Source organism: Furipterus horrens, unplaced genomic scaffold (assembly GCF_987537825.1).
Source record: "Furipterus horrens unplaced genomic scaffold, mFurHor1.1.pri manual_scaffold_7, whole genome shotgun sequence".
Classification (NCBI taxonomy): Eukaryota; Metazoa; Chordata; class Mammalia; order Chiroptera; family Furipteridae; genus Furipterus; species Furipterus horrens.
The window spans coordinates 83,991,720-84,007,633 of record NW_028327177.1 but is presented as its reverse complement, the minus strand read 5'-3'; the positions used below and the strand labels follow the sequence as shown (position 1 = coordinate 84,007,633).

Sequence of the window (15,914 nt, the reverse complement as noted above, 5' to 3'; positions counted from 1 at the left end):
TTTGCAGATAATTTCTGATAATATATACTGTGCATTTTCATTCTCTGAATAGTATTAGTTGTAAAATAAAAGTCTTAATTTTGGCAAAGTCCAATTTATCACCTTTTTCTTTTATGAATAGTACTTTCACTGTCCTGTCTAAGAGCTCTACTTAACTCCAAGTCATTAAGGTTTTTTTCTAATGCTTTTATCGGTTTATGTTTGACATTTATCATATATCTGTGATCCATTTGAGTTAATTTTTATTTAAAGGGTAAGGTTTAGGTTGAGGTTTGTTTTTTGCATATGAACGTCTAGTTGTTCCAATAGTATTTTTTGAAAATACTGTCTTTTCTCCATTGAAATGCTTTTACACCTTTGTTACAGATCAGTTGGCCATATTTGTGTGGGTCTGTATCTGGAATGAATTTGTATTTTTTTGTACCAAGCAACGTGTTTGTTTTTCTTTTTCTACTCAGGCATTCGTGTTCATATTTTTGGACATCCCAGTCTTAAAAGATGATGTTTTGATTTTCTAAGACATTTCCTTGTGTTTGAAAAAAAATTTTTTTAATCCTCACCCAAGGACATGCTTATTAATTTTAGAGAAAAGGGACAGAGGGAGAGAAACTTCTATGTGAGAGAGAAACATCGATTTATTGCCTTTTGTGCATGGCCTGACCAGGACCGAACCTGCAACCCAGGCGTGGGCCCTGACTGGGAATTGAGCCTGTGATGTTTTGGTTTGTGGGTTGATGCCCAACCAACTGAGCTATACCGGCCAGGGCTCCCTGTTATTTTTTTTTAAATTATTATTTTTGTTTTGTTTTTTTATTGATAGTAAGGTCTGTCTAATAAGACCTCAAAACTAATGTCTTTCATTTTTTTCCCTAAATTGTCTCTTAAAAAAATAAAAGAGTTTATAGGAAGGACTGACTAAAGACATTCTAAAACTTATGTATCCTGTACCTTTTTTTCCTTCAATTTTTATAAGAACAACCTATTTTCTCTAGAATTACTCTGCCTTCAATATGTGTATGTCAGTGTACCCATCAGTGGGTTAAAAGCTTAGTTCTTCAGCTAACTTTGATTCAGCATATAGTTAGTATTATTTTCTTATCCAGATTGCGCCACTGATATATATATATTTTTACTGCTGTTTCATTGCCATATAATATAAGAACTCTTGACATTCACTTATTTGAAGGAGGAAAAGGTGTTGTGTTTTATATTTTCTAGGCATGAAGCATGTTTTCTTTGAGAGTTATCCTCTTCACGATATTCTATAAAACATAAGATCTGAAATGACTACCAAGATCACTCTGCTAGTTTGTGGCGAAGATACACCAAGAACTCAGATTATTTGACTCTTAATCCAGCACTGCCTTCCTAAAATGGAAAGCCTACAAACCATGGAATTAATGTGAAGCTTTTAATGCAAAAGACAGGCTATGGAAATTTTTATTCCTTCTTAGAGCCCAAAGAAAGTTCACTGTGGTTGTGAGAAAAATATTGTTATTGAGGTGGTAATCCAGTTGTTTTTAGCTCACCCATAACCTTTATGGAGTGCATTACAGAGCTATGGAATTGGCAATGTGTGGATAAGACAGAGGAGATAAAGCATTTACCCTCAGAGAGCTTCTGCAGATTGTGATTGGAAGGGCACCTATATGCTCTGTGAAGCAGTTCATCAGTAGTTGAAAATAATAGTGAAAGTGCTAAAGTGCAGCCAAGTATCAGAAAATAAGTAGGGAGTCTGAGTGTAAATCCTTATCTCTGGATGAGCTGAATTTTGGGTAATCCTTTTGCAAAATAGAAAAAGGTAGGGAAGATTAACGGAATTTATGTGTCTATCTTGGGAAGCGTGCTAAAAAAAAAAAAAAAAAAAAAGAACACACTAACTGCTTTTTAAGGAATATCTTCTACCTTATATTGGGTTGGACAAAAAGTTCGTTTGGTTTTTTTCCATAAGATGGCTTTAGTAGTGCTTAGTTATCTTTAACTTCATTTGAAACAATTTTAATAGTTTGTGTTGTGACAGCTGCTATATCAGCATGCATTAAAAAATAACTTAGCAAAATTGGTGAATTTTTGTGCAGCCATTTTAATATTGAAGATGGAAGAAAATAAGCAACATTTTTGGCATATTATGCTTTATTATTTCAAGAAAGGTAAAAATATTACTGAAATGCCAAAGATTTGTACAGTGTATAGGAAAGGTGCTGTGACTGATTGAATGTGTCAGAAGTGGTTTGCAGTTTCCTGCTAGAAATTTCTTGCTGGATGATGCTCCACAATCAGGTAGACAAGTTGAAGTTGATAACAATCAAATCAAGACATTAATTGAGAACAATCAGTGTTATACCACGTGAAGATGGCCGACATACTCAAAATATCCAAAGCAATAGAGTTGTTGGTGAAAATGAAAATTGTGTCTTTTATTTTATGGAAAACACGATACCAACTTTTTGGCCGACCCAATACTTCCAGTGATACTAAAATACTAACCTTACACTTCCTGCCTGTAGTCACAGGTATTGAACCCCCTTTGGAGTTAGGGCTTTTGTTAACCTTTTTTTTTTTTTTTTTAAGTGCCAAACTGTTGCCTCAAATTAAAAGGGAAAATAAAATTGCAAGCTAATTGAAATTTGCTTGGAAGGATCTATGTAATATTCTCATCTAAAGTATAGTATGGGTCTTCTTAGAATATTAACATTCTCAATACAAGAGCTTTTAAAATATCCATCTGGTAGTAGGCCAAAAAAATTATGGAGTTGAGATGTTAGCTAATTAATGCTCTCCGTTTAATACTTAATAACCTATTTATGGTGGGTTTTTTATTGATTACTTCAAGTAAGTATTAAGAAGATATATAGCAAATGTGTCCATGTGGCTTAAATGTGCGAATAGTAAAGGCATACACTTTGTTCTTGGCTCTTAAATGTGGGATTTCACTTACTGTCATTGCAACTAAAAAACCAAAGTGTTAACTTCTTATCAGGTACACTATACTTTGATTCCTAATGTTGAAGTAAAGTTAGATGTATGTTAAATCTCAAAAATTGACTGCAGAGAGAAAAAAATATTGTTGAATTCATTTTATACAAAGCAAAACCACCAAATGATTTATGACCCATTTTATAGCTTAGAGAGCATTAAATAGCTGTTACTCATATTTTGGGAATTTTTAGAGGCATTATTCAATATTTGTGACTTTGTCAACTTGGACTAGTTTTTGCATTTTCTAAAATTTGCTTGTGTGTGTGTTTAAAAATATTTTAAAAATTCTGTTTTTTAAAGTAAAGAATCAGAGACATCAAAGTTGGCAAGCATTAAGGCTAATTAGTTCAACATACTGACCGATTCTCTAAATTATTAGTTCAAAGAGGCATGTGGACAGGGATGAAATTAGATTTGGGCATTTTTCACTCTAGTTGTTTTAGGGTACTCAGGGTTACTTTGATCTGTAAATAACAGATGCTTTTTCATGCATGGTTCAGGATACATCAAGCATGTCTAAAACTTTGTCTCAGATTTAGGACCCATCATTCTTATCCTGAATTACTTGTAACTGTACAGTAATTTTAGAAAAAAAACTTTTTTGAATTTGTGTGTGACAGTTAAAGCTAGGATATTTTATTTTTTATAATATGTATTCACAGGCTTATTTTTTAATAAACTGGTATAAATAGTTATAAGGTAACACTTTTTATCAGTTATTCACTTATTACACTGTCAGTTTTAAAGTAAAAGCTTAGGTAACTATGAAAGCATAAAGATTATGTGTTTTGGGGGAGGGGGCGTGCTGGGTGGAGGGGAGCAAAGGGGAAAAAATTGGAACTATTGTAACAATGTAATCACTAAAATATACTAAAAAAAAGATTATTTGTTTACATGGGTGTGTATGCATACACACATAACCTATAATTGCTTATGTGTATATATGTATATTCATATAATCACATATTTTTAGCTATCTATGTAGTAGGGATAACATTTGCTTTATTTTTATAAGCTAAATATTAACTTTAATAATTATCTAATAAGTAGAATTAAGAGCAAACCTAGTAGTCTGTACAAAACATTGTTTTTAATTTGTGTCACAATTTACTGTCTCCTCTGGTTTTCATGTGGGAAAACTTGAGTATCATCAGGAATCCTTTTTGTAAGGAGGGGTATCAAGTGGATGGTGGGCAGGATGAGAGGTAAAAAACCAAGAGGGTGAGGACTGAGAAACCCTTGAGTTTTGCCCTCTTCAGTCCCTGATCAGAGTGCTTCATTGTGGGCCTGCTTCAACCAAGTGCAAGGTGCAGGGCCATCATGTGACAAGAGTCTAGGCAGAGTCCTGTACTGTGGAAGTCTCCTATTTAGAAATAGTATTAGAAATAAATAAATAATAATGCCTTGTATTAATTAAAGAGTACAAAATGTACTATTTTATTAGAGTCTCTTTTTTTTTGGGTTCATTAAACTACATGAAGTTTTAAAACACATTCTGTTTTGTGGCTTTTCTTTATCAAAACCATAACAGAAACTTCTTTATTATATTATGCATTAGGATACCGAAGTTCTGGTTGTGACTATGTAGCTTACTGTCTTGAGCCTTTTAAGGTTGTTTACTCTCCCTGGGCTTTCCATTCTTATTTTTGAAATGGTTGGTAAGCGTCACAGCCTGTTTTTTTTGTTAGTGTGTGTATGTGTTCTGGCGGGGAATCAAACAGGCGACCTTTAGGTTCGCAGGCTGGTGCTCAATCCACTGAGCCACACCAGCTGGGGCCCACAGCTTGTTTTTATATAAAGTTTTGTTGGCATGCAGTCACTGTCATTTATGTCTTATCTCTGGCTGCTTTCACACTATGTGGCAGAGTCAGATAATTGTGACAGGCAGTGTATGGCCTACAAAGCCTCATTGTTTAATATCTGGCTATACACAGAAAATGTTTGCTAAATCTTGGACTAGATCACACCTAATGCCTAGACTTTGCCTGTCCTAGACTTTCTTTATGTCAACATCTCCTTAATTCTGAGGATCAGAATTCTTTACTTCTGCTAAGTATAGTATACCATATACCATGTTGCAATGTTCATTTTTCCCCATTACCAACTTTCCTAATTATAAAGAGAAAGAAAATATTGACTAGATCTTTGGTTCTCTATGTGTGGTCCCTGGACCAGCTGCAGCAGCATTACCTGGGAACTGTTTACAGACGCAAATCTGCAGGAGCCCCACCCCAGACCTTCTGACTTGGAAACTGGGGTAGGGGTGGGGGTGGTACTCAGAACTTTATTTTATGAGCACCTCAGGTGATTCTGATGCTCACTGAAGTCTGAGAACCATTGGATTAAACAATATCAAGTTCATTTAAGAGATTATTTTTTTCTATTTTATTTTGAAATGAGGAAAAAACTTAAATTCTATAATTGTTTGGTAAATCAGGACAAAAGTGAATTACCGTATTGGATATTATTACAGAAAACAGAGAAATGAATTTTTTTTCTTTAGTAAAACCTTTTTTCATAAGTTGTGTAAAAATATTTAATGTAATGAGAAATTCCTGAAAGATACATTTATGTCACTTCAGCATAGGTTTTTTTTTTAATGGGCAAAAAATAAATAATATGATTTTTTTCATGGGATTTTCTTTTTCTTGGTGGGGATTACTTTGAGTTATTTTAAAACTAATGATTTGAAATAAAAATAATTCAGAATAAAAGAATTACACCAACAATTATTTTGCTTATAAAATAAATCGTTTAAGGAAAGAACATTTAGGGGGTACGGTAGCTTGTCTGCTGTGGCTGCCTTTCTTACCCATTTTAAGTGAGATCAGTGTTGAATTGATTTTTTTTTCCAATGCTGACAGCCACTAGAAAAGTGCACCAATTACACTACTCATCTGTTAGGAAAGATCACAAGCATGGTGCTTTGTATTAAATCTTAGAAAGAGGAATAGCAAAGTTGTACATGTCAAGAAAGCATTACAGGATGACATTGTTATTTGCAAAATTGCTTTCATCTTTGAGATATCTCACACCTGCATCATTTGGCACAGACTGTTTCCATCTCTTGAAAAAGTCTTGTCCTTCCCGAATCCCAAACTATTAGGTTGGCCAAGAAGTCTGTATGTTTTTTTAATAAAATAAAATACACAGTTTTCATTTTTACCAGTAACTTGATTGATTTGGATATTTTGAGTATGTCGTCCATCTTTGTGTGGCATAACACTGATTGTTCTCAGTTAATGTCTCGATTTGATTGCTATCAACTTTAGCTGCTCTGTCTGACCGTGGAGCATTGTCCAGTGAGAAATCTCCAGCAGGAAACTTTGCAAACCACTTTTGACACATTTGATCAGTCACAGCACCTTCTCCATACACTGTACAGCTATTTTGTGTGTTTCAGTTGTATTTTTATCTTTCTTGAAATAATAAAGCATAATAGGCCAAAAAATGTTCCTTATTTTCTTCCATCTTTAATAATAAAATGGCTACACAAAAATTCACCAATTTTTTAAAAGTATATTTTATTGCTTATGTTGTTAGAGTAGTCCCATTTTTTTCCCCCTTTGCTCCCCTCTGCCCCAGCAATCTCACCCCCCTTACTTCATGTCCATGGATCATGCATATAAGTTCTTAGGCTTTACCCTTCCTATATTATTTTTAACTTCCCCTTGTCTATTTTGTACCAACCAATTATGCTTCTTGATCCCTGCAACATTTCCCCATTTCTCCCCTTTCCCCCTCTCAGCTGATAACCCTCCAAATGATCCCTATACCTATGATTCTGTTCCTATTCTGTTTTGCTTAGTTGGATTTTATTTTTATTTTTTAGACTCATGTCGATAGTTGTGAGTTAGTGTTCATAGTTTTAACTTCCATTTCTTAAATAAGTCCCTTTAATATTTCATACAATAATTGCTTGGTGATAGTGAACTCTGTTAGCTTCACCTTGTCTGGGAAGAACTTCATCTGCCCTTCCATTCTAAATGATAGCTTTGCTGGATAGAGTAATCTTGGTTGTAGGTCCTTGTTTTCATCACATTGAATACTTCTTGCCAGTCCCTTCTTGCCTGCAAAGTGTCTTTTGAGAAATCAGCTGATAGTCTTATAGGCACCCCTTTGTAGGTAACGCTCTGCTTTTCTCTTGCTGCATTTAAGGTTCTCTCTTTATCTTTCACCTTTGGCATTTTAATTATGATGTGTCTTGGTGTGGTCCTCCTCGGGTCCAGTTTATTTGGGACTCTCTATGCTTCCTGGACTTGTATGTCTATTTCCTTCACAAAATTAGGGAAGTTTTCCTTCATAATTTTTTCACATAAGTTTCCAATTTCTTTCTCTTCCTCTTCTCCTTCTGGCACCCCTATGGTTTGGATGTTGGCACGTTTAAAGTTGTCTCACAGGTTCCTAAGCCTCTCCTCATTTTTTTCAATTCTTGTTCCCTCATTCTATACTGGTTGACTTTTTTTCTTCCTTATGTTCCAAATCATTGATTTGAACCCCGGTTTCCTTCCTTTCACCATTGGTTTTGTGTGGATTTTCCTTTGTTTCACTTAGCATAGCCTTTACTTCTTCCCTTATGTGTTTGCCGTACTCAGGCATATTTGTCAAGCCTGTGAGCATCTTTATCATCAGTGTTTTGAATTCTGTGTCTGTTAGGTTGGCTGTCTCCTTGTCTGTTAGGTTGGCTATCTCCTCGTCACTTAGTTCTACCACTGGGACCTTGATCCATTCTCCCTTTTGGGCCATGCTTCTCTGTCTCCTCATCTTTGCAGGCTCCTGTGTTTATTTGCCTCTGTGTCTTAGGTAGAACTGTTGCACCTGTTATGTTGTAAGGGGTGGAGCCTTAGGTATTCGGTACAGGGCGACCTTTTTCACCACATTGTGGCACTGTATGTGGGGGAGGGGTTTGAGTGGGAACAATGCCACTTCTCCAGCACTCGCCCCTTTTCCAGGCACTTCTCCCACTTCCGTATGGGACTGGTGCCTCTCTAGCTGTTGCCCTAGCCATTATTCCCAGAGTGGGTGGGTCTGCGGACATTTTAGGACCTTGGGGGGCCCTTTAAACAAGTGGACTCTGCTGAGAGACCAACAGTTGCTTCTTCCACCCTAACCCCCACTGGTTTGCACAGTCAGAAGCAATGAGGCTTGATTTTCTCTGGTGCTGGGACTGTGAGCTGGGCATTCTGGTCAGGAGCTGGGAATGCACCCCAGGTAGTCCCTCCCCACTTTTTAAAACATGTGACTGTGCTTACCACCAGCTTTCTGCTGCCGCCACTCCCACATCCTTTCCACCCTGGCTCCGCCCCTTCTACCTATCTGGGTATTTCTTTTTTTTTAAGTATATTTTATTGATTATATTGTTATAATAGTTCCATATGTTTTTCCTTTCCTCCCCTCTGCCCAGCACCCCCACTCCCCCTACAATTCCACCCCAATTCCATGCCCATGGGTCATACATACAAGCTCTCTTGCCTCACCCTTTCATATATTCTTCTTTTTTTAAATTAATTAATTAATTATTTTAACAATAAAAAATAACAATCCCTCCCTCTCAGACTTAAGAACCTTTATAATCTTATAAAGGACAATGGGCGAAGGTCTTGAGCTCTTCTAGCTGCTTCAAGCTGGACATGGTCGTCATCCTACCTACCCTTGGATCCAGAAATCCCTAATAAGAGTGGGGGTGTGGAGGGGAGGGTGGCCTTCCCACATGGGGAAGGATCGTGCAGACTCCAGGTCGGTTGGCTGTCCCCGGACAACGGCATGCTTGATTTAACAGGCTGGCATCCTTGTTGTATTCTGCAGGCAACAGATTTGGCAACAGGGTTAAAATACATCATTCAATCTATAACCACTAGATGACAAAAGACAGGTATTTATTTTTCAATGTTCCACATTAGGGAAAAAAGGGGCTTCTTTGGAGAAAGGTGTGCCAGGTACATCTCACCTGTCCAAAACCCTTTTGCCCATTATACTTAGTTTGGGCTGAGGGAAATATTTTAGGTTTCCCCCCTCTCAGCCCTCTGGGCTCTTTCTGTCCAAGCCATTAGGACAAAAAAGAGAAACCAGTTTTAAAGTGAAGCCCACAGATCACCCCATTATTCACCAACCCAGCCACTTAATTCAGCCAAATCATTGAGTCTCAGGAGGCAGCGATGCAGACAGGATTAAGTGAGGCCTATACTTAAAATCACTCAGGTAATGAGATTATAGGCTTATGCCCTTTGAAAAGAGAAAACACATGTTAATTTATGTAACATAACCCATATACACGTCTCTAAATCTATAGGACTGTCTTATCGGAAAGATATCCAGTTGCAAAGCATTTGACATTCTTCTTGCCTGTAAATTAAACATCGTTGATAATACCACAGACATAGTTTAACTTTCAAATGAAAACAAATTTTAGATGAAAAGAAACTTTAAAGACAGTTAGTTGTACTACTTTATAGTCTACCACTGAGCATTGTGATTTTCCTTGAATAATGATTTTTCTCCCTAAGATTACCCTCCTTGTCATTAAAGGGACTGCATTAAGTGCATTTTTAATTTATCCTGTTCATTTGCATAAACACAACAAGAGCTGTAAATGATCACTTAAGATCTTTAGTTCTGATTTGCTGGAACTTATGCAAGGAACCTTTAGGGTGACTTTCAGTCTGCCCTTCAGGGCACAGAAGCTGAGCCACATACCTGGCATTCAGCCTTGCCTGTACACACCTGTCTTTTCCAAGTCCTTCTGGTCTTCCATTGTGCCTTAAGGTCCCTTCTAGCCATCTTCAGGAAAACAACCTTCATTCCTTCCCTGGAAAGATTGCCATGGACCGCGCATCCAACCAAGATACCAGGCCTTTTATCTCGTGGGCTTTTATTACCTTTGAAAGTCAATCCCAGTTCCTCAGGGATTTTGGTAACAACCAGAGCCCAAGCATGTCTCCTTTAGGCATGACATTCCAGTCAAAGTCTTAGTCAAAGAAATCTCTATTAACAACTGGTCTTATTAGTTTTACACAAAGTAACTTATGTCATTACTTACTTCTTTAGAATGCCAAACTCTGGAGGGATCAGATAGGGAGAAGAATATGCAGTGTGAAGGAAAATCCTTGTCCTTCTAATATTCACTGAACTGGCATTTCCATTCTTCATATTTTCATTTTTTCTCCCACTAAAAATTTTTTAAATTTGTTTTTCCATTACAGTTGTCCCACTTTTTTCTACTCTTGCTTCCCTGCACCCTGTCCCCCCCTTCTCCCACATTCAGATCCCACACAGTTGTCCATGTCCATGGGTCATTTATACATGTTCTTTGAATAGACCCTTCCCCTTCTTACCCACTTCTGTCCCTCCCATCTCTCCCTTTGTTACTGTTAGTTTATTCCTTGTTTACATACCTCTGACTCAATTTTGCTCATTTGTTTGTGTTGTTCATTAGTTTCCTGTAATAGGTGACAGCATAACGTATTTTTCTTTCGTTGCCTGGCTTACTTTGCTAAGCATAATTCTCTCTAGTTCCATCCATGTTGTTGCAAATGGTAGAAGTTCCTGCTTTCTTTCAGTACTTATTCATCGTCATTTTCCCCCTTTGTACTCGTGTTTCTCTCTGTCTCTCTCTGTTTCTTTATCTTCTTAAAGCAGACCCGTTAGCATCTCTTGCAATGCTGGTTTGGTGGAGATGTATTTTTTTAGCCTTCTTTTGTCTTGGAAACTCCTTATTTGACCTTCCATTTTGAATGAGAGTCCTGCTAGGTAGAGTATTCCTGGTTGCAGGCCTTTGTTTTTCATTGCTTGGAATATTTTTTGCCATTCCCTTCTGGCTTGTAGTGTTTCTGCTGAGAAATCTGATGATAGTCTTATTGGAGCTCCCTTGTATGTTATTAGTTGTTTCTCTCTTGCTGCTTTTAGGATTCTCTCTCTGTCTTTGAATGTTGCCATTTTAATTATGATGTGTCTTGAAGCGGGCCTATTGTGGTTCATCTTCATTGGGACCCTCTGTGCTTCCTGGGCTTGCGTGACTCTCTCCTCATGTTAGGGAAGTTTTCTGTCATTAGTTTTTTGAAGAGCTTTTGTATCCCTTGCTCTTCTTCTTCTCCTTCTGGAATTCCTATGATATGGATATTATTACGTTTCATGTTGTCCTGCAGCTGTCTTAGAGCCTCTTCAGTCTTGTTCAGTCATTTTTCATTTTGTTGCACTGTCTGGGAGTTTTTGTCTACATTGTCCTCCAGCTCGCTGATCCGATCTTCTGCTTCCTCTAGCCTGCTTTTAATTCTTTCTACTGTGTTCTTCATTTCAGAGATCGTATTCTTCATTTCCTCCTGGCTCTTATTGATAGCTTCTATATCCTTTTTCATGCTGGTGTAATTCTCAGTAAGTTTGTTGTTGTTTTTCTGGAGTTCCTTGTAGTTTCCGCTGAGCTCATTGAGCTTCTCCATAATCCATGTTTTGAATTCCATATCTGATAGTTTGCTCCCCTCTCTTTCATTTAACACTCTTCCTGGGGATTCTACCTTTCCTTTCGATGGGGGGTTGTTTCTCGGTCTCCCCATTTTTGTGACTCCTATTGTTTGTTGGTGCTTCTTAGAATGATCTGCACTTCCTGGATCTGCCCCTGGTGGCGTCAGATCCTGTACCAGTCTGGGCCTAGGCAGCCTGCCTGAGTCTTCCAGGGATCTACTGCCTTTTTCTGACTTCTTTAGTTGTTAATCTGTTCAATCTGTGATTAGCTGTCAGGCTTAAGGACCGTGAGTGTGGCAGCTTAATTCCTGTAGGCAGGGCTTTTGCTTCCACTCAGGCTGACGCCACTTGGAGTGGGGGGAATGGTCTGCCTGCAGTACTGGGGATGAGTCAGCACTGGGATCGGGTCGGCTGCTCCCCTAGTTCTCCCCTCAAAGTCACTGCGCCAACTCTCCCCAAGCATCTCCAGTCCTCTCTGCCTTCCCTCTGCTTGAGCCCAGGGTAAGTGGGGGCCAAAATATTTTCGTATGTGATCCGCTTAAGAGTTCTTTTTCTCCAGCTGTTTCTCTCCGGCTAGCAAGAAACCCTGTGGCTTTTTGCTTTTCACAGCTGGATACTATTTTACTTTCCACTCTATTGCTGTGGGCTGGGAAGCTCAGCTGGGGGTTTAGACCCTGCCCTTCTCAGGGGGAATCCCCGGCTGCTGAGCTGTTTCTCAGTCCTTTCAGCTGCCACCTGTGTGAGCCCAGCCAGCCCTTCTGCATCTCCGCACTCCCTACCGGTCACGTTGTGGTGTAGCGGCCTTTTCTGTCTCTCCATGGTTATAAGGCTTCTCTCCAGCTAGTATTCGGTTGGTTATTCCAGATGATTTCTCCAAAATTAAGTTGTAAATCCAGACGAGTTCTGGGAGGAGGTTAGTGTAGCTTCCACTTACTCTTCTGCCATCTTGTTTCTCCGAGTATTTCTTTTTTGTTGGACTTCCATGCAGCTTGATTTTCTGGAACTTCTGGTTGTCTCTAGTTTTGAGGTAGTTGTATTTCCTCTTAGTTGTGGAGGGAGACCCAATGTGTATGTCTAGGCCTCCATCTTGGACGAAAGTCTCCAAATTCTCCAATTTTGATAATTTTTTTAGTGCATGCTGTTATGACAGCTATCACAATACAATCTATCAAAATTGTTTCTAATAAAGTTAAAGACAACTAAGTGCTACTATAGCCATCTTATGGAAAAAACCAAACAAACTTTTTGGCCCACCCAATATGTAGATACAGCATAATAATCACAGAAAATTTTCAGCATAAAAACTCATCTTAAAATGCAGGGTATATAAACTGAATTAACTGACATCATTTTGTTGAAAAGGAACTCTTGGTATGTGTATGTTTACACATAATACAACTACAGATAGACACACTTGTTATATGTACACTATGTATAGACAAATTTCAATATATATATTTTAAATAATAAAATATTTCATTTATATAAAATCCTATAATACTATTTTTTAAAACTATTGAAATCTGTGTTAACTCTCAGTAGAATGTATTATGCTGGTTGCTTTTACTGTCTCCTTTTTAATTTTTAAAAATTTCTTGTTTTTTAAAAATTCTCACCCAAGGATATGTTTATTGATTTTAGTGAGAAAGGGAAAGGGATAGGGAAAGGGGAGGAGCAAGGGAGTGGGGGTGGGGGGGAGAGAGAGAGAGAGGGAGGGAGAGATTGATCGGTTCCCTCCTCTCTGTGCCTTGCCTGGGGAGCAAATCTGCAATCTAGGTATGTGTCCTGACCAAGAATTGAACCTGCAACCTTTTGGTGTGCAGGACAATACTCCAACCATCTGAACCACCAGGCTAGGACTTTTATTTTTATTTTTTTAATGAATCCAAAATATAAATAACTCAAGGGGAACAAAAATTTGTGTTTACACATGTGCATGTGTAACAAGTCATCCTTTATTATAAAGTAATAGTTAAATATCTCAAAATAATAATATGATAAACTCTGTGAGGCCTTCTTTTCTTATTATAAACAGGTTTGCCTTTTTAGTTTATAGATGCACTTGTTTTTGTTTTGTATTAACATGGTTGTTTGAATGTCATATAACTCCCTGTCAATCTTCCTCATTTTAGCAATTTCTGATAAAGGGAATATATATTTGCTTCAGTTTGACACATTTTATAGATGACATATTTGGCTATCTCTGGGGAAAATCCAGTTAAAAATAATAGTGTTCAATATTTAATAAGTGACCAGGCTCTTTGAACCATCTGGAATTTTACTTTTGTTGCATGCGCATCTGAATTTCAGCTGTTAGCACTTCTCCTTTGCTCTGGGGAGGGTCATTTGCTTTTCTGTCTTTGATGCTTGCTGTGTCATCCCTTTTCATATTTTCAAAATGCCTGTGTAAAAGGGCTTTTCATCCATTCATGCTGATAATCCTTTTGAACTTGAGGTTTTAACCAAACTAATCAAATTTAATTATAGTTCAAATCCTGTTACAGCGAACTCCAGTAGACTTCTAGGCTAAGTTATTATTATTATTACTTTTGTTATACTGGAATTCAGCCATTACCAATATTACTTGAAGTGAGTGGGACATTAACTGCAGTTTGGGAGATCTTTTGTAATGCCCAGATTTTTTTTACATTGGCATTGGTAAATATGATTTGAACTTTATTCTTTTCTAAAGGGAATACTGAATTAGTCTCAAGTAAAATTTCCCTTTATTTGCATATACTGCAGGTGATATTCTGTTAATCTTTAACAGTTTGAACAATTAAATTCTACAGACAACTTTCTTAAAGAATCCTTTAATTTTGTTCTTGATGATTTTTGTTTTTTGTTTTGAAGATACAAGACTTAAGTGAGCGTTTAAATACTCATGGGAGCATCACCCGAGGTGGTTTATGCATATTTGCCTGGTGTTCTGAGAGTGTTTTTTTCCCTTCTTCATAAAAATAAAGTTTGAACAGTATTATTTACTGGAGATAAAATAGGAAATATAAATGTTTTAGACTGCAGCACGTAGATGGACTAGTACTGACATTTTTAGCACTTTCTTCAAAATGTTTGCTAACACATGTATATTATATGTCAGTATCTTGTTAAATTCACTTGTTAATCTGTATTTATGTTTGTGTGTGCAGAGTTGTTTTTCCCAACAGTTTAAGTTTCTATTTTGAAATAAGATTTTTTGGGGGTTTCTAAGCAGATTTAGGAATAATGACATTTAAAATCCTTGAAGTTTCTTTTCATCTCCAGATAAAGTCTATACATTTTTATAATATTAGACAAATTTTTAATCTGCAAGAATAAAATGTAGAACTCCTTTCCTCATAGCCTTTGATTTGCAAATGGAAAATAGGGTTCATGAGAAACAGCAAATTACAGAACTCCTGTTAAAGGTGAAAATGGTATTTTCTTTTTTAAATTCAACTCAAAACTGCTAGCTTCCTTGAAATTATTATATCATGGGCTTTTGTTTTAAAATAAAGTGAAATATGAAGTTAATTTACATACTTGGCACACTAAATTTTGTTTGCTAAGTCATTGTGGATTTTGAATACATATGCTTAAAGCAATTGTTGTAATGATGCTGCCATGTATAGTGTCTCTGCAATTGCTATGTGTAGGACATCGTCATGCCATAAATCGTTGGTGGGTTTTAGAATTGTCAGTTCTTCCCACTATAGCCAGAGGGCACAGCCAATTCTTGTATGTCTTTTGACTTAAATGCAAGAGAGTGTGACATATATACATGGTTGTCAGTATTTGTATGTAAGCAGGAGCCCAAACTACCCTTAGGTAAGTAAAACTTCAGCTAACAAGAAGGACTGTAGCCTGCTAGGACAACATAATTTTAGAGAGCAGAGCGTTAATGTTTTCATTTAGAAAAAAATATTTCCAATTTCATACATGTTTAGACAGAGTATACTGAGTATTGTTTTAGCCTTTTCTTATTAAAGTGTTGCTATTGGGAACTTAGATTGATGAACTATATTTTATCTGTAGTTACAGATGGTGAGATATGGAACTTAATGCCTACAGACAGAAGCACAAGAATCATGATAGCTGATGGTTAGGTGCGTGGCCTTTGAAGGTAACTGTGGCCCTCAGGTTTCCGATCTCAGGCCAGTACTTACTAGTCCTGTGTCCTTAGGCAAGTTATTTAATTTTACTTATCTAGTTTTCTTCATTGGTATGACGAGAATTTTCATAAGGATGCTGGGAAGATTACATATGTTCATATACAGGGGTAGGCAAAAGTAGACTTACAGTTGCAATACAAATACATAATACAATAATTAATAAGCAATAATGCAAGTGTCAGCTCTGTTTTACATACTCACACCTGTAAACCTGCTTTTGCCCACCCTTGTATACAAAGTGCCTAGGACAGTACCTGAAATATAGTCCTATCGGAGTGTTTGTTATGATTTATTGTTGTTGTTACATTATCATCATCATTATTAGAGCTA

General features: G+C 37.1%; 1 protein-coding gene across 6 annotated transcripts in view; it reads left to right on the top strand.

Annotated features, from left to right (window-relative positions):
* SLC25A26 (solute carrier family 25 member 26) overlaps nucleotides 1-15,914 on the top strand; it is a 159,669-nt gene that overhangs the window by 61,803 nt on the left and 81,952 nt on the right. The gene's annotated exons all lie outside the window — the stretch shown is intronic.